The sequence below is a fragment of the Mercenaria mercenaria genome, chromosome 11, assembly GCF_021730395.1.
Source record: "Mercenaria mercenaria strain notata chromosome 11, MADL_Memer_1, whole genome shotgun sequence".
Classification (NCBI taxonomy): domain Eukaryota; kingdom Metazoa; phylum Mollusca; class Bivalvia; order Venerida; family Veneridae; genus Mercenaria; species Mercenaria mercenaria.
This window is the reverse complement of record NC_069371.1, coordinates 15,559,216-15,567,586: the sequence shown is the minus strand read 5'-3', so window position 1 is coordinate 15,567,586 and position 8,371 is coordinate 15,559,216.

Here is an 8,371-nt window from a genome sequence, read left to right as displayed (position 1 = left end):
GCACCTGATGGTATGTCAGTTGGTAGGTCCCAGTAGGGCAAACAGTTTCAGCCACATAACTTGAGAACAACTTTACACAGAACCTATTAACTTGGAAGCATGATAGGGCTTATCAAATAGATGACCCCTATAGTTTTGGGAGTCAAAAGGTCAAAGGTCAAGGCTGCATAGTGTTTTGGATCAGTAGGTTCAAAGGTTAAGGTCAAAGGAGCCTGAACAATTTGAAAAGGCTTTCCACTTATTAACTTGAGAACCAGTTGACACAGAACCTTTAAACTTGATAGCATAATAGGGCATATCAAGTAGATTCACCACTAAAGTTTTATGGGTCACTAGTTCAAAGGTCAATGTCACAGGGGCCTGAAACTTGAAAACACTTTCTGCCTAATAAGTTGAGAACCACTTGACCCAGAACATTAGAACTTTGTTTTATGATTGGGCTTATCAAGTAGATAACCCCTACAGTTTTGGAGCCAAAGGTCAAGGTCACAGGGGCCTGAACTCTGTAAATGGTTTCTGCCCAATAACATGAGAACCACTTGACCTAGAGCCTTCAAGCTTACAAGCCTGATTGGGCAGATGACCCCTATTGTTTTTGGGGTCTGTAACTCAAAGGTCAAGGTCACAGGATCCGGGCCACTCAATAACTTGAGAACCACTTAACCCAGAACCTTCAAAGCTAGTAGCATGTTGTGCTTATCAGGCAGATGACCCCTATTATATTTGGAGTCAGTAGGTCAAAGGTCAAGGTCACAGGGGCCTGAACCTTAAAAACAATGTCTGCCCAATAACTAAAGAACCGCTTCACCTAGAACCTTCAAACTTGAAGCATGATTGGGCATATGAAGTAGATGATGCCAATAGTTTCAGGGATCAATAGGTAAAAAAATAAATCACAGGGACCTGAACATTGAAAACCGTTTTCCCTAAAATGACTTAAGAACCATTTGCTTGATAGTGTGATTGGGCTTATGAAGCAGATGACCCGTCACAGGTACATGAACAAGATATTTCTGCACGGTAACTTGATAATCACTTTACCAAGAACCTTCAAACTTGATAGCATGATTAGGCTTAATGAAGTAGAAGACCCCTGCTATTTTTGGTGTCAGACAGATAAAGGTCAAGGTCATAGGGGCGTGAACCTCGAAAGCAGTTTCCATTCAATAACTTGAGAACCAGTTGACACAATATCTTCAAACTGATAAGCATGATTGGGCTTATGAAGATGATGACAACTATGGGGGTTACAAGGTCAAAAGTCAAGGTCATGGTGATCAATGGACTGAAAATGGGACAATCCATCAGGGGTGGGGGTGGGGGGGAGCGGCGAGGCATACATGTTTTGCAAACAGTTCCTTTTTACACTAGATATCACAGTTTGGCTTTACCTTTATGAAAAATTGCCAGAATGTTTCCCTCAATAAAATTACAGATTGGTTTGAGTTTGAGTCATCTTGGGGCAAATAAAAACTAGGTCATTAAGTCAGATCGTAACAAGAAATATCTTTAAAAATGATGGTCGGCGAATTGTAATAAGGAAAGAAGTGGTTTATGCAAAATTGCAAAACTAAACACAGCACTTTAACAATTTAAATGGTTCTCTTTTAATTTTTCGCAAAGGTTTCGTAGGTTGCAATTTTGTTTCATTTATCCTTAGACGAATAAATACAGCAGTAGTTTGATGAAGATTCATGAAGCGGTTCATGAGAAGAGGAGACCTTACGATATTGTTACACATCGAGTTTGATAAAAATCCATTACATTTTAGTGGTTAATGCGAAGAAAGGCATAATAGGGCCCAAGTTCCTATATAAATAAATTTGGAAGAGGACCTTATAACGATGCTCCAGACCAAGTATGACAAAGATCCACCGAGCTGTTCATGAGACGCTGTATAAAGGCATTTCTAGTTTTAGCTCTAGCAGCCCCTAAAAGGGGTCAAATGTCCCAGCTGAACAAAGTTGGCTGCGGGCCTAATAAAGATGCTACAAATCAAGCTTGATTAGAATACATGAGAAAAAATCAATTAAAGGATTTTTTATTTATTATTTTTATTTATTTCTAAAATAGGTCAACGGATCCCGCTTTAACAAATGCATATTCGCTATTCGCGAATCTTTGGACAATAACGTCACACCTATAAAAAAAGTGAAGGTCAAGCAAAACATGTAATTGTAACTATTTCAATATTTCTGTTTCATAAGCAAAGTTTGACCGTAGTCATATCATAAAGATAACTGTATGCAGCGTACCTTCATTCCAGTGTGTAATGAGATTCAGTCATTATATAGCATATATATAATAAAACAGATTTCAACTGAGTTCAATATTTGCATACCATACTAAAGAAAAATATTCATATATAATAAATCAGTTAAATAATTTATAACAAATATATCAAAGCAAACAAGTACTCATTTTAATATGCAGTCTGAATAAGTCACAAAAGCAAGAAACCTTTTCATATACAGACGACAATTTTAACAAGGAAAATCTTTTAAAAAGCACTTCCCTACATAAAAGACTCTTATCACACCCTTATTCATGTGATACGCAGACCGTATTCAGCTCTTTCTTTAATTTGATATACATTGTATGTTGGTATTTGAACAGGTTTTTATTATATTTATTAAACCAAAGAGCTATAAAATACACAGAATGGCAACTTGGGATAATCCCGCGTCATCTCGTGTTAGCGTGTTATCTTATTTCAAAGCGTTTTGTATTTTATAGTTCTTTGATTAAACTTACTTATCATTTTGAGATATATCAATATTCTTGCTAAATAAACTTAGCCAAAGTTAGCTTTAAAACTGTGAACAGCGTCGTTTAGGATAAACGCTTTGTCTACATTTCACTCAGCGTAGCACAATCAACAGAGTGAAAGAAATTGACACTCTCGTCCAATCAGGAAGAGTGTTACATAAATCTTCCATTTTGATAAATTATCTATAATGCGTTATCAAGTAGTTTGATTTGCAAACTGAAGTCACGTGGCATAGGTAACGAAAACGAATTTAGTCGGCGTCGCCGAAAAAAATGTGTTGTCAAACTCCAGAGGCTACATATATGAATATAGCTGATTCAGGATTCCAATTTTTCTGTTTTATGAGCTTGCGATTTCTTCTGAAATTTTAAGCTTGGCTATTCGGAAATATTGTTACTATATAACTTCACTTCACTCAAGAAGTTTAGCATGCGTATGTGTTCAAAATGTCAGATAAGGCAAATTTGACAAACACAAAGATCACAACTCTAGTGTTATTAATCTTGTAATGTAATTTCAAAAAAGGGTGCTAGGCTATTGTTTTAAAAGACTAAATTATTCAATGTCTTGGATAGTATATATTCATTCAAAATTAGTTAAAGGCTTTCACCGGAAACTCTTGACCTTATAAAACTGACAAGTTATCGTAGCTCTGGGCAGGTTAAGACATAACACCAGGAAAACTACATCTTAATTTGGTAATCAACAGTCTGGCCGGTGCATATAAAAGGTCTATGTACTAGACAGTCAGGGAGGCAAGGCGGCAGAGCCACCAACCGTGGTTCTGCCAACGTAAGTCAAAATACCATTATGCCTCGTTAGGTTACCTTCCAAATATGTAGATTTCATGAATAACAACTCAAACATAATTAGTTCTTAACATTTTACAGTAGCTAAATATTATTTGAAAGATGGACACTGAGACAATAAAATTACTTGTATTAAAAGACTTTCTTTAACTACCTGAAATTAAATAAACATCAGAAACGAACTACTGCGTCTTCGATCTTATATATGTGTGTGAAAGTTCTACCACAGGTTTTACAAGTCTAGTAGCACTGGTGCCATGTGGCTTTTAGAGGCCATTACGCTACAATCTTGTGCATTATGGAGCATAACCCAGGCTATCTTATAAAAATTCGAAATTATACATTCTGTTAAGTTTTGTGAAAATTGCTGAAATGTGGTTACATTAATTTTAACCAATATGTAATAAGGCAAAAATTAACAGAGTCAGCGGCCATAATTCCTACATTACTTGTACAATTTCGCGCAAGATCGAACTTGTTGTAGGTCTAGCTTCAGGGTGTTTCGTAAACTGCCAAGTGTTAAAGTCACTGAGTCACTTCTTATTTATAAACGTGTCAAAATCTTCTTTAAGTTAAGAGAAAATGCAAAGAAAACAATAGGAAATTAAACAACATATGGCTTATTTTCGCTTTTAAGGTTATTTTCGTTAGCGATTTGACGCACACATCATAAATATTTGCTGTTCATTTCGTTATTATTGGTACAAAAAGTCAATTATTTTTCGTATATAAGTTTGTGCAAACATGTTCTTTAAAGTGACAGGAAAAACAGTATTAAAAAATGTAAACTGATATAAAATATATAGCTGATTTTTGCTTATAGAAAGTTCTTTTCGTTAGCGATTTTGACGCTCACATCATAAATATTTGCTGTTCATGTCGTTATTACTGGTACAAAATCAATTATTTTTCGTATTTAAGTTTGTGTAAACATGTTCTTTAAAGTAACAGAAAATTCAGTTTTAAAAAATTAATGTAAAATATGAAATATGTATTAGCTTATTTTCGCATATATAAAGTTATTTTCGTTAGCGATTTTGACGCGTATTAATGAAAGTCGCTAATTATTGGACTAAAATCATTTATTTTTGCTTTACAAGAGTCTACTGATCGTATCTGCATAATGATATAAAATAAAGTTAAAGTAGATATAAAACAAAAAATATGGCATATTTTCGTAAAAATCTTATTTTCGCGAAAATCATAAACCGTATTTTCGCACTTTAGGCCTACCCTGAACCGATGTAGAGGAGGCAGAATGCCCTCGAATAATATGAGCCGTGCCATGAGAAAACCAACATAGTGGCTTTGCGACCAGCATGGATCCAGACCAGCCTGCGCATCCGCGCAGTCTGGTCAGGATCCATGCTGTTCGCTAACAGTTTCTCCAATTCCAATAGGCTTTAAAAGCGAACAGCATGGAGCCTGACCAGACTGCGCGGATGCGCAGGCTGGTCTGGATCCATGCTGGTCGCAAACCCACTATGTTGGTTTTCTCATGGCACGGCTCAATTATAATCCTATGTCGGATGTTTTCAATAGTATTCGTTAACTTTTGTAATATTCACCAATTGCACATAATGTTATTTGCATCGCATTATAAAGTTGAAAGCACCGGATATAAATATAAAGGTACAGCATATACAATTAAACGAACCATATATATACGTTTGAAAGCACCGCATATACAATACAATGCGCCACATATAAAGATAAAATCACCGCATGTAAATTTAAGAGAAATGCACATTCAGTTGCAGGTACCTCATATATAGGTAAAAGTTGAAAACACCGCACATAAAGTAATTCAGATACAAAGTTTTAAGCACAGCATATGCAGATGAAAGCACCACATATATAATTGAATGCACCACATATACAGTTGAAAGAACTGCATATAAAGTTAAAAAGACCACAAATGCAGATGGAATAACCGCATATACAGTTGAAACAACCGTATACACAGTTAAATTACCGCAAATACAGATTGAAGCACCACCTATACAGTGTTAAGCTCTTTATATACATGTATAAACACCGTATATATGGGTAGAGGCATTTCATATACCCGGTATATGTACAGTATCAAGAGCTATATCAACATCAGAAGACGGCTAAGGCATTCCATAGTCAACTTTCTATAATAATAACCATCAAGGTAGTAATTAATGCTTTGTAGGACCACATTCGTAACAGATCGCATTTGTCACAGATGTTACAAATGCGATCGCATATGTAACAGGTGTTACAAATGAGATCGCATATGTAACAGAAATCAAGCACATATGTAACAATTTTTGAGACGAATGTGATCGATGTCGATTTTTGATGTGACATCTGATCACATTTGTCACATGTCATTTTCAATCGGAAAAATGAATAAAAAAAGTGCACTTTTACATCTGAAACACATTTGTAACATGTTTTAGCTCACTTGTACGAAGCGACAAAGTAAGCTATTGTGATCATCCTTTGTACGTCGTCCGTCGTCCGTCCGTTCACATTTTTGTTGTGAATACGACAGAGACAGCATTTATTATTTGATTTTGACAAAACTTGCACAGAACTTATATATATCTGTGGTATCTCGGTTCCTTTCGAAAACCAGCCATATCACCTTATTCGTCTTGGAGTTATGGCCCAACAAATGGCAATAATTATTGATTTTAGCCTTGTGAACGCGATAAAGACCACATTTTTGTTATTTTGACTCAACGTGCATACAACTTATATATCTATAAGATCTCGATTTCTTTCAAAAGCAACCGTATTGCACCATTAGACTTGGAGTTACGGCCCCTGAATTGGCAAAAAAGGCAAAATTTGCTTATTTTAGTCTTGCGAACACAATAGAGGCCATATTTACTATTTCATTTTTACCAAACTTGTATATAAAAGTTATATATCTATAACATCTCGGTTCCTTACGAAAACCAGCTATATAGCAACATTTGTGTTGGAGTTATGACCCTTAAATTGACAAAATTTGCTGATTTTAGCATTGTTAACATGACAGAGACCCATATTTTTATTTGATTTTGACCAAACTTGCATTGAAATTATGTATCATAAGACCTTGCTTTTTCTCCTCGAAGAGTAGCCACATCACGCTATTTGTCTTAGAGTTATGGTCCCTAAAATGGCAAAAATCGCACATTTAATAACATGTATAGTGTAGTATTACTCATGTGAGCGATGGCGGGCCATGACGGACCTCCTGTTGATTAGAGGGATATTTCCGTTTCGGTTAATATCTTGGTATTGGCTGGTTATCTGGCAATTAAACTTGGCAAGAATACCGTTATCATGACTGGTCTGTTCATAGTAGCATGGTACTACATGTACATGTCACTTATAAATTATCCATATCGGGTTTGGTTTGTAAGATTTCATTTTTACTAAATGCATGAATACATGTATATGCATATGTATGATTAAAGGGAAAGATGCACACCACGTGCAATCCCTGATCAACTTTTACAATCGGCACATCGCTGGTTGTATCGCTTCATCAGCAAATAAAGTGCACTAAAATCAAGATCAAGGCAGTCTCAACTGACATAGAAAGTCTTGTAAAAGTTGAACACCTGGTATAAATACATTTATGTATATTTAAAAATAGTGACTAGCTTGACTATTCGAAGACTGCTTATGGCTATTGATCCTGATGTCGTCGGCGTCCGCGGGTTTGCTGCCAGATAGGGTTTTCGTTTTCGTTTTGTTTATCTTTGTCAATTCGTATTGCTTTAAACATCAAAGAAAACTTATACTGACGACAATGGATACATCAAATGAAGTATGTCCCATTTAAAACCCTGACGTGAACTTTATTGGAGAATATTTTCTAAGAGAGTTTAGTTGCCAGTCCTGGTGTCTGCATTCGTATGGAAATATTCGTATTTTGTATCTCTATAGGAGCGGCACGAATAACTCCACAGGTGAGGGTGGTGCAGTGGATAGTTTTGCAGATTACGAAACCGGCGGAACGGGTTGAATTCCTAGTCAAAACCGGAATTTCCAGAGATATTGTGTCTCTCATCCACCCAGTTAAGACCTTACGTGTCTCCATATCGGTGCGTTTAACCAGACCAGTAAACGAACGTATGAGTGTAAACTCGTATATGAGCCAGGGTAAAATTTCAATTGTAAATAATCGGAAGAACTAACCATCGACTAGAGTGTCGCGGGACACACGTTTGAGACGGGTTGAAAACTACTCGTATCTGCTGAGATTTTCGCCACTCGGTGCTGTTTCAAACTGGGAAGTTGTCGGTTACTAACATAAAGATATTATTGTACTGATTTTAATATCATTGACATTTTTATCAATATTATCATCATCATCATCATCATCATCATAATAATCATCATCTTGGACCATTCTACAGAGTGCCAAAATTTGAGACGTTTGCAGTAATAGGTGTAATATGATCACTACAGATTGTCAATAAAATGCTGGTTATTTGTACCAAAGTATTTGGAAATCTGACTAAAGCGAGTTATGATTCGGGCACAAACATATATATTACAACAAAATAACAAAACAAATCTAAGTTCAGAGCTGTGACCTTGATCTTGGAGATAGCAACAAGGATCATGATCGCATTACACCTTCTATCCATGCTGATCATTTGTATCAAATAATTTGAAAATCTGACTATGCATGGGCAAGTTATGCCAAGGACAAGAACCTATATATATATATAACTGCACGAACACACAGACTCCGCTATTTCACGGCGGGATTATAATAAAAGAAGGCCTATTACCTCACAGGCGGGCTCAGTGGGGT